General features: G+C 44.8%; 1 pseudogene; it reads right to left on the reverse strand.

The window, feature by feature from the left end:
• Window positions 1–10,275: 10,275 nt before the first annotated feature.
• Window positions 10,276–15,757, reverse strand: LOC129850768 (zona pellucida sperm-binding protein 2-like; annotated as a pseudogene).
• Between the last annotated feature and the right edge of the window lie 158 nt (window positions 15,758–15,915).

Raw genomic sequence — 15,915 nt, forward strand, 5'->3', positions numbered from 1 at the left:
AGGGGGTACTCTGGTGAAGCCCATGGGAAATAAATAAATATAGTTTAAGTGAATTGGGAAGAGTACGAATGAAAAACTAAAGAAAGACTGTAAACGGCCGTTACCTGTGCTAACATGATTCAAAGTGAGGTAAACCGTAGTTTTCGCGTTGTAGTTTATACGATAAGCTCATTGGAAGGGTAACATACACAGGATGTACATAAATGGGCATGAACACGTGACACAGAAAATAAAATATTGACAATTAGAAATTCAAAATGCATCTAAATATTTTTCGTTCTGTCTATGGAATACATTAAAAAAATTAGTTAAAAAAAAATATATATGTATAAAATATACTTGTCTGTACAGTAAGTAAATGAATCCTACAGACAAAGAACCATATATGTGACAATTTTTCCATTTTAAGATAATCAGTTATTTTTATATTATTCATTGTGTGTACCACATTAGGTGTTTTATGGTTGACAAATAATTCACCATATCCATATCTTCCAACAACAATTGATATTTTTTTGTTATTTCAAAAAATAGTAGCACGCTTGTATGAAGGTGTGGTTATTTACAGGCAAATTGTTATATGCTATGGAGGTGCATTTGTTACTTTTTGTCAAAATAATTGTTCTGACAGCAATTTTTTCCCCGACAGAAAAGGAAGTCAAAGCGGACACCTACGAAGATGGCATCTCAGGTAAGCAGCACTGGGCTGTATTGACGTATCCTCAAACAATGACATGTGCTGCTTTAGATTGAACGGTAATTTCTCAGTTATTGTTTTCTTTACTTTCAGAGAGCGAGCTGACCAAGGGGGTCGAAAATGTAGATATTGCCAGATGTTCACTGTGTGAGGACCAGGCCGTGGAAGCTTTATTGCTGGCAAAGTGTCCCTAACCAGAGGTAATTAAACTGTTCAGTGTTATTTTTCTCCATCTCTGCCTGTCTTGTTGTACATGGAATCTGTCTCACATGCATGAATTTTTAAAAAAAACTTACGATGTCAGTTGCTAATTTTCAGATTTACAGCCATTTTCACTGGACTATCTGTTGCTGCTAAGTCATGGGTTAGCCTTTCAATAACCAAGTGGTGAGACACCTTTTGGCATTATCTTCTATTGTTTGTCCTCATGGGTCTGTTTTTCAGCTTAAAGTACTCTGTAGCCACTCACGTCATCCCTCTAATGATCCAAGGTCAGTTTTGCATTTCACCTCCTGATTTAAGATGACTGACCGTGTTAGACATTAAAAAAACAAGGCTTAATCATGCTCTCTGGTCTGCAGGTATGTTTTGATGTGAGAGTAATCCAGTCCCGACAGCGCAATTGTGATGAACTGAGAGAATATTAGGGTAGCACTGTCATTCATGAATCATATGCTATCTGCCGCTGTTCTTACCTCTCTACCCACCATATGTGCATTGAAGTACAGATTTGCCTACCATTTTTTTTTTAACTAGGCAAGTCAGATAAGAATGACGGCCTAAGAACTGCCTTGTTCAGGGACAGAAGGACAGACCTTGTCGGCTCGGGGATTCGATCTTGCAACCTTCCGGTTACTAGTCCACCTACCCGCCCAAGATTGAACTTGTATTTATAATATTACAATTAAAATGCACTTCTTTCAATAAAGCGTTTCACATTCTCCACTGGTTGAAATACTATCCTGTGTCCGTCCTCAGATTAATGGAGTTAAATGTGCATAGGTTTTTTTCTCTCTGTATATATATGAATTACAGATCAATCATGTTTAGTCTATTGTATAGTTACAATGTGTAATCATTGATATCCCAGGAGCAGTAAACACTGTTGGTGTATAATTGTAATACATGCAGACACCGCATCATTTAAATAATGGTGTTTGATATGACTGAAAAATACAGTCATACCTGAACCGCACCTATATTTGCCAAGGAAGAGTACATGACCGGTGAATATATTCAATGTACAGACTACAGTACATGTGTATATAGGACTTGCATCCTTGGCACATTAAAGTTATATTCTACTCTAGGCTTCATTAATGCCATTCAGACTTGAGGTTCATTGATTGGTATGAATATTAGTTCAGAACTTTACGTTTTAGGGTCCATACCCAGATCGGCTACATAGTTATTTTTAACCCGACACAATAAGCAAGTAAATAGTTAGCTAGCTATGTTACTTCAGCTGAATTGCAAGGCAAGCTTACACAATTGTGCAGTCAATGCGTTTGTCTCTACATTAACACATTCCTCTCAAATTGTAAATTTGCTTGACTCGTTAAGACGTCAGCCATCTTCGTTGAGCGCCACAAGGCAACGGTGGCTCGCGTCAAAATTCGTCATCACAAAGCCTTGGGACCCAAATGCATTATGAGTGCTGTCGTGGCAATTTCCTGTATTACCAAATGAGGAGAGTTACAAACCACACACCAGTCAGAGTTATACTTAAACTTCATCTTTAATAATATGAGCTTTACCAAAGCCCTGTGACTTTCAACAATTCACTATCTATTCAACTATTCACTATCTATCTATTGTTGAGAGTTCCAACATATTGGCAACTGAGATCTTTTATAGCAAAGATATACCCCTCTCAACTTACATGACGAACCACAGATCTTAGGAAAACTTCACAAAGGGCCTTTTACTTGAGAAAGGAGTATCCCTTAGCCAGATTGCATTTGCTATAAATTATCGCTCAGTTTGGTCTCTAAAACGAGGTTCTAATCTCGTTCCTGGTACTTCATAGTACCAAAACATTACCTCATCCAAGGCATAATATAAGGCTTACAAGGCTTACATCATACAAGGCTCAATATACTAAGGAGCATCAAAAGTTGTACTATAAATTCTCAGACAACACAAAGATTCCTTGATGCCCTTCCAGACTCCCTCTGCCTACCCAAGGACGTCAGAGGGCAAAAATCAATTAACCACCTAACTGAGGCACTCAATTTAACCTTGCGCAATACCCTAGATGCAGTCGCAACCCTAAAAACGTTTGTCATAAGAAACTAGCTCCCTGGTATACAGAAAATACACGAGCTCTGAAGCAAGCTTCCACAAAATTGGAACGGAACTGGCGCCACACCAAACTGGAAGTCTTCCGACTAGCTTGGAAAGACAGTACCGTGCAGTATCGAAGAGCCCTCACTGCTGCTCGATCATTCTATTTTTCCAACTTAATTGAGGAAAATAAGAACAAGACGAAATTTATTTTTGATCCTGTCGCAAAGCTAACTAAAAAGCAGCATTCCCCAAGTGAGGATGGCTTTCACTTCAGCAGTAATAAATTCATGAACTTCTTTGAAGAAAAGATCATGATCATTAGAAAGCAAATTACGGACTCCTCTTTAAATCTGCGTATTCCTCCAAAGCTCAGCTGTCCTGAGTCTGCACAACTCTGCCAGGACTTAGGATCAAGAGAGACACTTAAGTGTTTTAGTACTGTAACGGTCCTGACCTGTTTTATGTTGTTTTTGTATGTGTTTAGGTCAGGGCATGTGTTTTGGGTGGGCAGTCTATGTTATCTGTTTCTATGTTGGTTTTGGTTGCCTGGTATGGCTCTTAATTAGAGGCAGGTGTTTTGCGTTCTCCTCTAATTAAGAGTCATATTTAGGTAGGGTGTTCTCACTGTTTGTTTGTGGGTGATTGTCTCCTGTTTCTGTGTCATTGTTACACCATACGGGATTGTTTCGGTTTGTTTCGTGCATTTATGTAGTCTGTTCCTGTGTCAGCGTGCTTCGTGTATATGTAAGTTCGTTTGTTCAGGTCTGTCTACATCGTTTTGTTATTTTGTTAGTTATATCCAGTATAGTTCGTTTTCGTCTTTGTCTATTTTGTTTATTTAATAAATCATTATGTATTCACAACCTGCTGCGCCTTGGTTCGATCACTATTCCTCCTCTTCGTATGAAGAGAGAGAGGAATGCCGTTACAGAATCACCCACCATTCCAGAGCCAAGCAGCGGAGTAAATGGAGTAAGGGACAGGAAAAGAAGGAGCAATGGACATGGGACGATATTGGACGGAAAGGGTTGCTACACATGGGAGGAGATCCTGGCTGGTAGGGATCGCCTCCCATGGGAACAGCAGGAGAGCAGAGGCTACCGGAGAGAGGAACCGGAGCTATGAGGGAACGCGTCTGGCACGGAAGCCCAAAAAGCCCGTAAGTAATTCCCAAAAATTTCTTGGGGGGGGGGCTAGGAGGTAGTGGGCCTAGGGCAGGTAGGAGACCTGCGCCCACTTCCCAGGCTTACCGTGGAGAGCGGGAGTACGGGCAGGCGCCGTGTTACGCAGTAGAGCGCACGGTGTCTCCTGTACGAGTGCATAGCCCAGTGCGGGTTATTCCACCTCCCCGCACTGGTAGGGCTAGATTGGGTATTGAGCCAGGTGTCATGAGGCCGGCTCAACGCGTCTGGTCTCCAGTGCGTCTCCTCGGGCCGGCATACATGGCACCGGCCTTACGCATGGTTTCCCCGGTTCGCCTACATAGGCCGGTGCGGGTTATTCCACCTCCCCGCACTGGTCGGGCGACCGGGAGCTTTCAACCAGGTAAGGTTGGGCAGGCTCAATGCTCAAGAGTGCCAGTACGCCTCCACGGTCCGGTATTTCCGGCACCACCTCCCCGCCCCAGCCTAGTACTTACAGTGCCTACACTACGCACTAGGCTACCAGTGCGTCTCCTGAGCCCAGTTCCTCCTCCACGCACTCTCTCTGTAGTGCGTGTATCCAGTTCGGTGCCTCCAGTTCCGGCACCACGCACAAAGCCTCCTGTGCGTCTCCAGAGCCCTGAACACACTGTGTCTTCTCCCCCTACTAATCCTGATGTGCTTGTCCTCAGCCCGGTGTCACCAGTGCCGGTACCTCGCATCAGGTATAGAGTGGGCTTTGAGAATACAGTGTGCCCTGTCCCTGCTCCCCGCACTAGTAGGAAGGTGCTTATCCTTAGCACGGTGCCTCCAGTTCCGGCACCACGCACCAGGTCTACAGTGCGCCGTATCCGGCCAGAGCCATCCGTCTCCCCAGCGCCATCTGAGCCATCCGTCTCCCCAGCGCCGTCTGAGCCATCCGTCTCCCCAGCGCCGTCTGAGCCATCCGTCTCCCCAGCGCCGTCTGAGCCATCCGTCTGCCATGAGCCTGCAAAGCCGCCCGTCTGCCATGAGCCTGCAAAGCCGCCCGTCTGCCATGAGCCTGCAAAGCCGCCCGTCTGCCATGAGCCGCCAGAGCCGTCCGCCAGACAGGAGCCGCCAGAGCCGTCCGCCAGACAGGATCTGCCAGAGCCGCCAGCCAGACAGGATCTGCCAGAGCCGCCAGCCAGACAGGATCTGCCAGAGCCGCCAACCAGACAGGATCTGCCAGAGCCGCCAACCAGACAGGATCTGCCAGAGCCGCCAACCAGACAGGATCTGCCAGAGCCGCCAACCAGACAGGATCTGCCAGAGCCGCCAACCAGACATGAGCAGCCAGAGCCGTCAGAGAGCCATGAGCGTCGAGAGCCGTCAGCCCGCCATGAGCGTCGAGAGCCGTCAGCCCGCCATGAGCGTCGAGAGCCGTCAGCCCGCCATGAGCGTCGAGAGCCGTCAGCCTGCATAGACCTGCCAGAGTCCCTCAGCCAGGATCTGCCAGAGTATATCAGCCGGGACCTGCCCCTTGTCCCGGTGTTGCCCCTTGTCCCGGTGCTGCCCCTTGTCCCGGTGCTGCCCCTTGTCCCGGTGCTGCCCCTTGTCCCGGTGCTGCCCCTTGTCCCGGTGCTGCCCCTTGTCCCGGTGCTGGCCGTTTATTTAGGGGATGTGAGTTTTAGGGTGGTCATTGGGAGGGGAAGACAGAAACGGGGAGTGACTATGGTGGTGTGGGGACAGCGTCCAGAGCCGGAGCCACCACCGTGGTCAACTGCCCACCCAGACCCTCCCCTGGACTTTGTGCTGGTGCGCCCGGCGTTCGCACCTTGAGGGGGGGGGTTCTGTAACGGTCCTGACCTGTTTTATGTTGTTTTTGTATGTGTTTAGGTCAGGGCATGTGTTTTGGGTGGGCAGTCTATGTTATCTGTTTCTATGTTGGTTTTGGTTGCCTGGTATGGCTCTTAGAGGCAGGTGTTTTGCGTTCTCCTCTAATTAAGAGTCATATTTAGGTAGGGTGTTCTCACTGTTTGTTTGTGGGTGATTGTCTCCTGTTTCTGTGTCATTGTTACACCATACGGGATTGTTTCGGTTTGTTTCGTGCATTTATGTAGTCTGTTCCTGTGTCAGCGTGCTTCGTGTATATGTAAGTTCGTTTGTTCAGGTCTGTCTACATCGTTTTGTTATTTTGTTAGTTATATCCAGTATAGTTCGTTTTCGTCTTTGTCTATTTTGTTTATTTAATAAATCATTATGTATTCACAACCTGCTGCGCCTTGGTTCGATCACTATTCCTCCTCTTCGTATGAAGAGAGAGAGGAATGCCGTTACAAGTACTATATCTCTTGACACAATGATGAAAATAATCATGGCCTCTAAACCTTCAAGCTGCCTACTGGACCTTATTCCAACTAAACTACTGAAAGAGCTGCTTCCTGTGCTCGGCCCTCCTATGTTGAACATAATAAACGGCTCTCTATCCACCGGATGCGTACCAAACTCACTAAAAGTGGCAGTAATAAAGCCTCTCTTGAAAAAGCCAAACTTTGACCCAGAAAATATAAATAACTAATCGGCCTATATCGAATCTTCCATTCCTCTCAATTTTAGAAAGCTGTTGACAAGACAAACAATGTATACAAAATGCTTTAGTCTGGTTTTAGACCCCATCATAGCACTGAGACTGCACTTGTGAAGGTGGTAAATGACCTTTAAATGGTGCAGACCGAGGCTCTGCATCTGTCCTCGTGCTCCTAGACCTTAGTGTTGCCTTTGATACCATCGATCACCACGTTCTTTTGGAGAGATTGGAAATCCAAATTGGTCTACACGGACAAGTTCTGGCCTGGTTTAGATCTTATCTGTCGGAAAGATATCAGTTTGTCTCTGTGAATGGTTTGTCCTCTGACAAATCACCTGTACATTTCGGTGTTCCTCAATGTTCCGTTTTGGGACCACTATTGTTTTCACTATATATTTTACCTCTTGGGGATGTCATTCGAAAGCATAATGTTAACTTTCACTGCTATGAGGATGACACACAGCTGTACATTTCAATGAAACATGGTGAAGCCCCAAAATTGCCCTCACTAGAAGCCTATGTTTCAGACATAAGGAAGTGGATGGCTGCAAACTTTCTACTTTTAAACTCAGACAAAACAGAGATGCTTGTTCTAGGTCCCAAGAAACAAAGAGATCTTCTGTTGAATCTGACAATTAATCTTGATGGTTGTAAAGTCGTCTCAAATAAAACTGTGAAGGACCTAGGCGTTACTCTGGACCCTGATCTCTCTTTTGACGAACATATCAAGACTGTTTCAAGGACAGCTTATTTCCATCTACGTAACATTGCAAAAATCAGAAACTTTCTGTCCAAAAATGATGCAGAAAAAGTAATCCATGCTTTTGTTACTTCTAGGTTAGACTACTGCAATGCTCTACTTTCCGGCTACCTGGATAAAGCACAAAATGAACTTCAGTTAGTACTAAATACGGCTGCTAGAATCCTGACTTGAACCCAAAATTGTTATCATATTACTCCAGTGCTAGGCTCCCTACACTGGCTTCCTGTTAAGGCAAGGGCTAATTTCAAGGTTTTACTGCTAACCTATAAAACATTACATGGGCTTGCTCCTACCCCTCTTTCCGATTTGGTCCTGCCGTACATACCTACACATACGCTACGGTCACAAGACGCAGGCCTCCTTATTGTCCCTAGAATTTCTAAGCAAACAGCTGGAGGCAGGGCTTTCTCCTATAGAGCTCAAATTTTTATGGAATGGTCTGCCTACCCATATGAGAGACGCAGACTCGGTCTCAACTTTTAAGTCTTTACTGAGGAGTCATCTCTTCAGTGGGTCATATGATTGAGTGTAGTCTGGCCCAGGAGTGTTAAGGTGAACGGAAAGGCTCTGGAGCAACGAACCGCCCTTACCGTCTCTGCCTGGCCGGTTCCCCTCTCTCCACTGGGATTCTCTGCCTCTAACCCTATTACAGGGGCTGAGTCACTGGCTTACTGGTGCTCTTTCATGCCGTCCCTAGGAGTCACTGAGGTGATCTTCCTGTCTGGGTTGGCGCCCCCCCCACCTTGGGTTGTGCCGTGGCGGAGATCTTTGTGGGCTATACTCGGCCTTGTCTCAGGATGGTAAGTTGGTGGTTGAAGATATTCCTCTAGTGTTGTGGGGGCTGCGCTTTGGCAAAGTGGGTGGGGTTATATCCTTCCTGTTTGGCCCTGTCCGGGGGTATCATCGGATGGGGCCACAGTGTCTCCTGACCCCTCCTGTCTCAGCCTCCAGTATTTATGCTGCAGTAGTTTGTGTCGGGGGGCTAGGGTCAGTTTGTTATATCTGGAGTACTTCTGTCTTAGCCGGTGTCCTGTGTGAATTTAAGTATGCTCTCTCTAATTCTCTTTCTCTCTCGGAGGACCTGAGCCCTAGGACCATGTTGCATGATGACTCCTTGCTGTCCCCAGTCCACCTGGCCGTGCTGCTGCTCCAGTTTCAACTGTTCTGCCTGCGGCTATGGAACACTGACCTGTTCAATGGACGTGCTACCTGTCCCAGACCTGCCGTTTTCAACTCAGAGACTACAGGAGCGGAGGAGATAATCTTAATGATCGGCTATGAAAAGCCAACTGACATTTACTCTTGAGGTGATGACTTGCTGCACCCTCGATAACTGATTATTTGACCATGCTGATCATTTATGAACATCTTGGCCATGTTCTGTTATAATCCACCCAGCACAGCCAGAAGAGGACTGGCCACCCCTCAGCCTGGTTCCTCTAGGGATTGGCCTTTCTAGGGAGTTTTTCCTTGCCACCGTGCTTCTACACACGCATTGCTTGCCTTTTGGGGTTTTAGGCTGGGTTTCTGTACAGCACTAAGATATCAGCTAATGTAAGAAGAGCTATATAAATAAATTTGATCCCATCTCAAGTAAACCTCTTCTCCCCACTCCTGGACAAGCTCACTGAGGGTAGTGACTTGCGCACAGACATTGTTGAGCCAAGAGATAATTGGTTCCCCCTTAATCACGCCATCCCTTCACATATGAAGACAATGTTCCATTCTGACGTCTCCCCTCTCTGGGCCCCAAATGACTGAGCACTAGCTGAGAAGGGAAACGTGCCACTGCCAACAGTATAGTCTCAAGGGACACATTCTAATGACAACTCACATAAGCATATTATGTAAATTAAACATCCTATTTATCTATTTTACCCAACTAATTCATCCTCCAGTGCGCCAACTCCCCCTTGTGGTCTGGAGCAATGAAGCCATCCCGCGGTGCAAGCTCGCAACTTTAAGGAGGAACTGCTGCATCTCTTCAGTCCCCGCTGTTCCGTAAGGTGTTTCTTTAAATCTGATCCTGATGCGGAATAGATTGCAACGTATTCATGGCTCTGTACCTTCCGTTGTCCGGACTTGGCGATTGTGAAGAGACCTCTGGTGGCATGTCTTGTGGGGTATTTATGGGTGTACGAGCTGTGCGCTAGTAGTTTTAAACAGACAGCTCGGTACATTCAGCTTGTCAACACTTCTTACAAAAAACAAGTAGTGAGAAAGTCAAGCTCTCCCCATTTCAGATATACATGCATATCATTAAAGAAAGGTCCATATTTGGATGGAAACCAAGCTAGTGAGAGGTATCAAGTAAAGTTGTAGTATAAGTTGAAAATTCCCAACACTGCTGCGCTCCCTGGGGCCTGCAGCCAACCACAGCCCTGCTGGCCTCACAAACCACCATCTGCTATAACATTGAGTCAGTTCTTCCTACTGGACATTAAAAAGCTTTTGTTTTGACACCCATTGTTCATCCTAGATTGGAAATTGGTGTGGATGGTTGAGTTCCATGCTTACAAAAGGGTTGATTGATACACGTCAGATGACAAGCCTACTACATCCACTAAAGTACATGCGCCTTGGTGTTATACGCAAATCTGATACAATTAAGGTAGCTCCAACGGTTAGGATTGTTGCCACGCAAGTAAAACAAACGTAATTGTTATATATAACATGTTAGAACAAGACATTACACCCAAAGAATGTATCCAGAAGAAACATAGAAATGAGGCTCCTCAAAGAGGTCTTTGACATGTCGTTGACCTGTTGAGAGAGAGAGAACCTATTAGTTCAGTTATGGTCTGACAGGGTCTGAAAAGCATAAAACAAGACCTACCTCTTTTCAAGTTGTCCTGATTCACACATTGTCCACTACAGGGGCCGCCAGAGGGACTACTGCGTCCCAGATGACCACATCACAATGGACAAAGACCTAGGAATCAAAGATTTGATGGTGTCAGAAATTTAAAAAAAGGGATGATTGCCACTCACAAAATTAACCAATAAAGATTGTTGGGTGAACTTTGTTACCTGGCCACTAGGCTCAACCGCATTCTCGACGAAGGAAAACATATAGACCTCAAAGCGTTTGACGTGAGGGGGGAAGTGGACCCTGGCGTCAGCTACCACCGGGTGGAAGACTACACGGTACGGATCCTCCGGGTTCTCACAACTGCCAGTGTAGAGAGAGGGACTAAGTTAAGAACAAGAACACTGTAAACCCCAACCGCCTTGTGTACGAAGTCTTATGGTGGTGTCATGACTGTCCTGTGAGGATCAGATCAATTCACACCGTGTTGTAAATGACAGGAGAAGTGGGTTCCTTCTCACCCTCCAGTATGAACTAATGTATTTTTTACCCAGCTCTTTCCACCAAAACTCTTACCCCTCGGTCTTGAAAAAACCCCAACATATTTCATATACAATGTAAAGGCTCGAGACTTCCTACCTGTAGTGTGAGCACTTTTCTAGTTCCAGTATTTCCTTTAAAATCAACATGACATTCTTTTTCTATCTCTGACCAGTCTTATGTTAGAAATATTGTTCCAGTATTCACTTTTGAACATATTAGAGAAACTCCTAGAAAATGTGCATAGTAAGTAGCCATGCCACAAGTGACATCAGAGAGCAGGCCAGACTGACAGAACTGTCCCCGGCAGCCAGAGTGCATAAAAGGATTGGTAACTGAAATTAACATTAGACCAGAAAACCGTGAGTCACTAGCTACACGTTTAAAATGGTTGGAACTTTCCTAAACGCACCTTCCTAAGGATGGCGAGCTGCAGCTCATGACCAAAGTCATCAGAAACCTGAACACGAGGGAGAATAAACACCCCTCAGGCAGACAGTCACTGGTACAGCCGATTAGCTGTTTGAGCCAAGTACCTAGAAAAGCTAACTTCAGTGGGACCATTCTGCTACTATATCCAAACCATCCTACTCTCATCACCCACTGAGGAATCAGCGACAGGGTTGATTAGCCCATCTTCCAGAATGAGTGAAAGGAAAATCCATCCTGAAATTCCGTTCAAGACTAGTCATTGGAGCCACGGACAACTATTGACATTGTGACCTCAGGGAGCCAATCAGAGAGAAGACCCAACCACGGCGGCATCCCACATAAATACATTAATGCAAAAATGTAACAACGATAAGTGTCCCTTATGGAACCATGGGTGGGGGAGACATCGTAACAAGCCGTCATATTGTGTCAGTCCGCTAGGGACCTGTGTGTTTAGCTAGTAATTAAATTAAACCAATTTGTATAGTACTGAATCATAAGGCTGGGGTTCTTGCAGCTGCGAGGAGGATACGATGTAATGGTTAATAAGTTGACTTTAGCAATGTAATAGATTTCTACCGTCTAGAGTTTAACTCTGCACCCCAAATCCTAACACGATTCATTTAGAGTCGGGTAACAAGTACACAGTCCTCAGATAATTCAAGGTCACAACAGTAGTTTGTTGGTTTTATTTTCTGATCTTTTGGCCCATCAGACCAGGAAAAATTTGATTTAGTACATTTTTTATTTATTTAAAAAAACAGAAATTGGGCTGCCTATTTGAAAAAAAAATGCATTTAATTTGTCAAGGGAGGGTCATACTAGCAATGCCACAGCATTTCTCATCAACAATATTACTTTGTCTACTGCAAAGGCTTTAATAGCTAGTTAAATGACAGATGTCAAATGTCTACGTCGTATGTCCAACATGTATATTCAATTACATTGACATGATCGCATTCTCATGTGGTGAGACGTCCCTCTAAATGGTTCTTAAAATTCTAAATGATCCAGAATGGTCAGACTACAGGCGACTTGAATATTGATCAATTGACCGTGGTTTAACCAAAGTTGCCGAATAGACAGTTGGTATCATATTTTCAAAATAAGTACTTCATTTTAATTAAGAATTTCATGCAATGCGCCAGAGCAATTCTTCCACTGTCGGAAAAATTGGTCACACAAAATATATTCTACACCCATGGCATCAGATTCACACGTGGAGGACTTCTGTGAAGGGAGCAGCTCTACTATACAAAGTAACCTACGCATTGACAGTTAAGGCCTACTTTTGTCATTTGCATCTTTGGGAGGTTTATCATTTACTGTTTAACTGACAGATATTAGCAAAAAGGGATTTGTGAAATCTGAAGACGTTACATTGAGACAAACGCCCACACCAGTACAAATCCACTTGAGCTGACAGACGACGGCCAGAGCTTTCTCAGGATTTTACTCAACGATTTAAGCCATGTATGATATAGTTGCAGCTGAAGTGACAAATCTGAACTGCCCATTTCATGCACAGCCATGTGAATGTGGTGTCTTTTCCTATGATCTACAAAACATTATCAGCCTGTTTTTTCAAACTGCTACCACCCCCACCAGGATGACATTTGATTTAATAAACCGCTGCAAAGTTACACCCGTGACAGATGAGCCTTGTGTCCACATGGCCACCGGAGCAAATTAAAATAGGGGGTGCCAAATTTTTAAATTGCGTGATTTGATAGCATTTGGCAAACCCGATCCCCCAAATAAATGGTTTTGACCAATAAAGTTGCTTCACTCCACTGCTTGGTGTAACATGTATCCAGATACTGAAAAGACACCCGCAAAATAAAGTGTCATTTGCAGCGTGCATAATCACAGGCAAAGTCATTGTAGCCCATCTACCAAAGGTTGCAGTGTCCATTACAATGTAGGAAAAATAAGTAATCTTTCAATAGTTACCCAACTTCAATTCTTGAGAAGATGGCAAAGTTAAAACTTAGGCCAGCGGTGTCCATCTGTGGCAAAGTGCTCACCCAAATCAATGCTTATGACAAACCCAGCTCTGTGTCGTAATTTTTTTTAAAATATGAACATTAGCTAGCTAAATAAGGCTAGCATGATGCTGCTACACTTGACCGTGGTATTTGTGCATGTTTAGCAACTCCCAATTAGCGCATTCCTTAAGGACAGTCAATTCCATTTAAAGTGGCATCAACTTCTAGGGATCCTGTCAACTGATCCTATTCAGTTTCAAACATCAACTTCCATGCTGCACAGGCGTGTGAACCATCCATTATGTTAAGCGCATAACTGTTTTAAACACAAGAGGTCACTTGTGCCTGAATTCAACAAGTATTCAGTCAGTGTTAAAAGCAGTTGTATGAAACCAACCGGAAAGGCAAGCCAAGCTTGCCAGCCGCTCTCGATTTCCATTCGACTGACCAGCAGTTCGGCACAACACTGAACTGTAGCAAACTAAAAGGATAACATTGAGTAAAAAGGTGTAGGTAACGCCAACATAGTGTCTTAACCTTTCCACACACAACTTACAAATATCTTCAACAGTCGCCCCAGCGGTAGTTTATTTTATGAGCGGGATGTCAGAAAGCACTCACCGTTCCAAAATGTGGACAGTTAACCAGCGCTGACCTCAAACCAAGCAAACACAACCTGCTAATTTTCTACAGGATGTTTCAACTTCTAAGTTTACCTCATTAATTCACAAAAGAAGCCCATTTCACTGTTGCAGACAATTTCTTTTTGAGAATTTGAATGAGCCGGACAAACTTTCCTTCAAGCATACAGACATTTGCACATCTAGTCAGAACAGGCCTTGCACAAACTTTCCCCCGGCACATTTATTGCCTGGTGGCCACATTGCCTTCCTTACAAATAACTGGACATGCGTGCATTCCTATCAAAGAGCCTTATTTTCTGTGTAACGTTTCTAATGTAAGTATAATGTACTTAGTTTTATTCATGCATTCTGATTCTTGCCTAGATTGTAATGGACACGTGTGTAAAACACTTTTGAAGGTGGTACCGAATATGAGCTAAAGCCATACAATGCAGTCGGGTTATCACGTAAGCGTCTGTCAGACTCAACTGACGTATGGTGTTTAAGACACCTGGGAACTCGGAGTACCCGAGATGCTATGTGTGATGCTACGCGCCAGAATCTCCCATAAGTGTTCATTTGGATGGAGATCTGGTGACACACCGCATACTGCTCACATCATTTTTAAGCTCAAACCATTGTGACACTCATTACCTATGGATGGGGGCATAGCCACGGTAGCCAAAGTTAATGGCCTGCCAAGCATGATAGGTTGCTAAATACTCAGGAACCACACCTGTGGAATAACACTTGTTTAGGCCCAAAAACAACAATTACCCATTAATGATGAGATTCCACAGGGGTCGGGAGTCACGGTCCTCATTGGGGGTGGCCCAGCAATGGTCAAGCACCAGCGCTACCTTGGGGTCAGAGGACCTGGTCAGCTCCACCTCAAAGTGCAGAGGCTGTCTCAGGTACCTCACCACTGGATAGTCCTCCTCCTGGTGGAACGTGTTATACGAGGCGTCTGGAACACAGAACGAGACAACCGGTGGGCACAAAACAGCGAGGTACCATCTCAACTTGTCCATAAAGAAACACACGTTTATCATATACTGTTGTGCCCTGATGAACCCCCCCCCACCAGAGGCTTCTGACAAATTCCCAAATCAGCTCCTCACCGTTACTCCATAGCCACACCTGTAGATCTCAGAACGCAAGAGTAATATATCATAAGGCTTACATTTTTGGGAATGGCTTCGTAAAGGACACCTTCCAAGATTCTATATTCCATTTCCAGATCATCAGGAGTGATGAGAATTTAGAGGCAAAGTTGAAATTCTGAATTAGTGCACGCTTACCCTGAGCGAGTCTCATTCTGACCATTAGTCGACCGGTCCCAATCTCGGCAAAATGCTCGTTGTCACGCGGCCTGGTGAGGAAGGCCAATGTGCGAGTGAAGTTGACCACATAGTAGCAGGAAACCTTTAACCTAAAAAGAGGGATGTAGGCAACTTCAAGCAGTGGAGTGGACACACTGGTAGTAGAGGCTGTACATTTTCCCTGTATACAAAGTTGAGCAATTGGTGAAGAAAAAAACTATAAAATCTAACAGCTACAATTGTGATGCACTTACTGATATTCCTCCTCTGAAGACGTCGTGCCATTCAGCTTCACCTCAAGTTCATCTGGCAAGGAGATTTCATTCTCATACAGCATGACATTGTTGATAAACTATGTAGTAGAGGGGAATTGACTTATTACAGCCCGCAGAAGCAAACGTCCATAAATACACAGTACCCATCACCTCAGGGTAATAGTCATTTTACCTTCCTGGTGGTGCCACAGGAGTTGACAGTGAAGTGGAAGTAGGCGAAGCGATCGTCGCTGTAGGTGGGACCACAGGCGGGGTCGCTCAGGGTCAGCTGACCGGGGTTCAGACTGGGAGCAGACTACACCTTGACCGCCAGCGCAGTCATCGTTCCGTTAGAGAAACACTCTTGGGGGTGGGGGAGCAAAAGACAGGTTCTGTATTTGTTACACTTCATTGAGCACAGTAAACCAATGGAATAGCACCAAAAGTGCAAACCATGCCCATCTGGCACTACTAATAGACTCACAGTATTTGCAAGGAACCCAGGTTT

Source organism: Salvelinus fontinalis, unplaced genomic scaffold, assembly GCF_029448725.1.
Source record: "Salvelinus fontinalis isolate EN_2023a unplaced genomic scaffold, ASM2944872v1 scaffold_2300, whole genome shotgun sequence".
Classification (NCBI taxonomy): Eukaryota; Metazoa; Chordata; class Actinopteri; order Salmoniformes; family Salmonidae; genus Salvelinus; species Salvelinus fontinalis.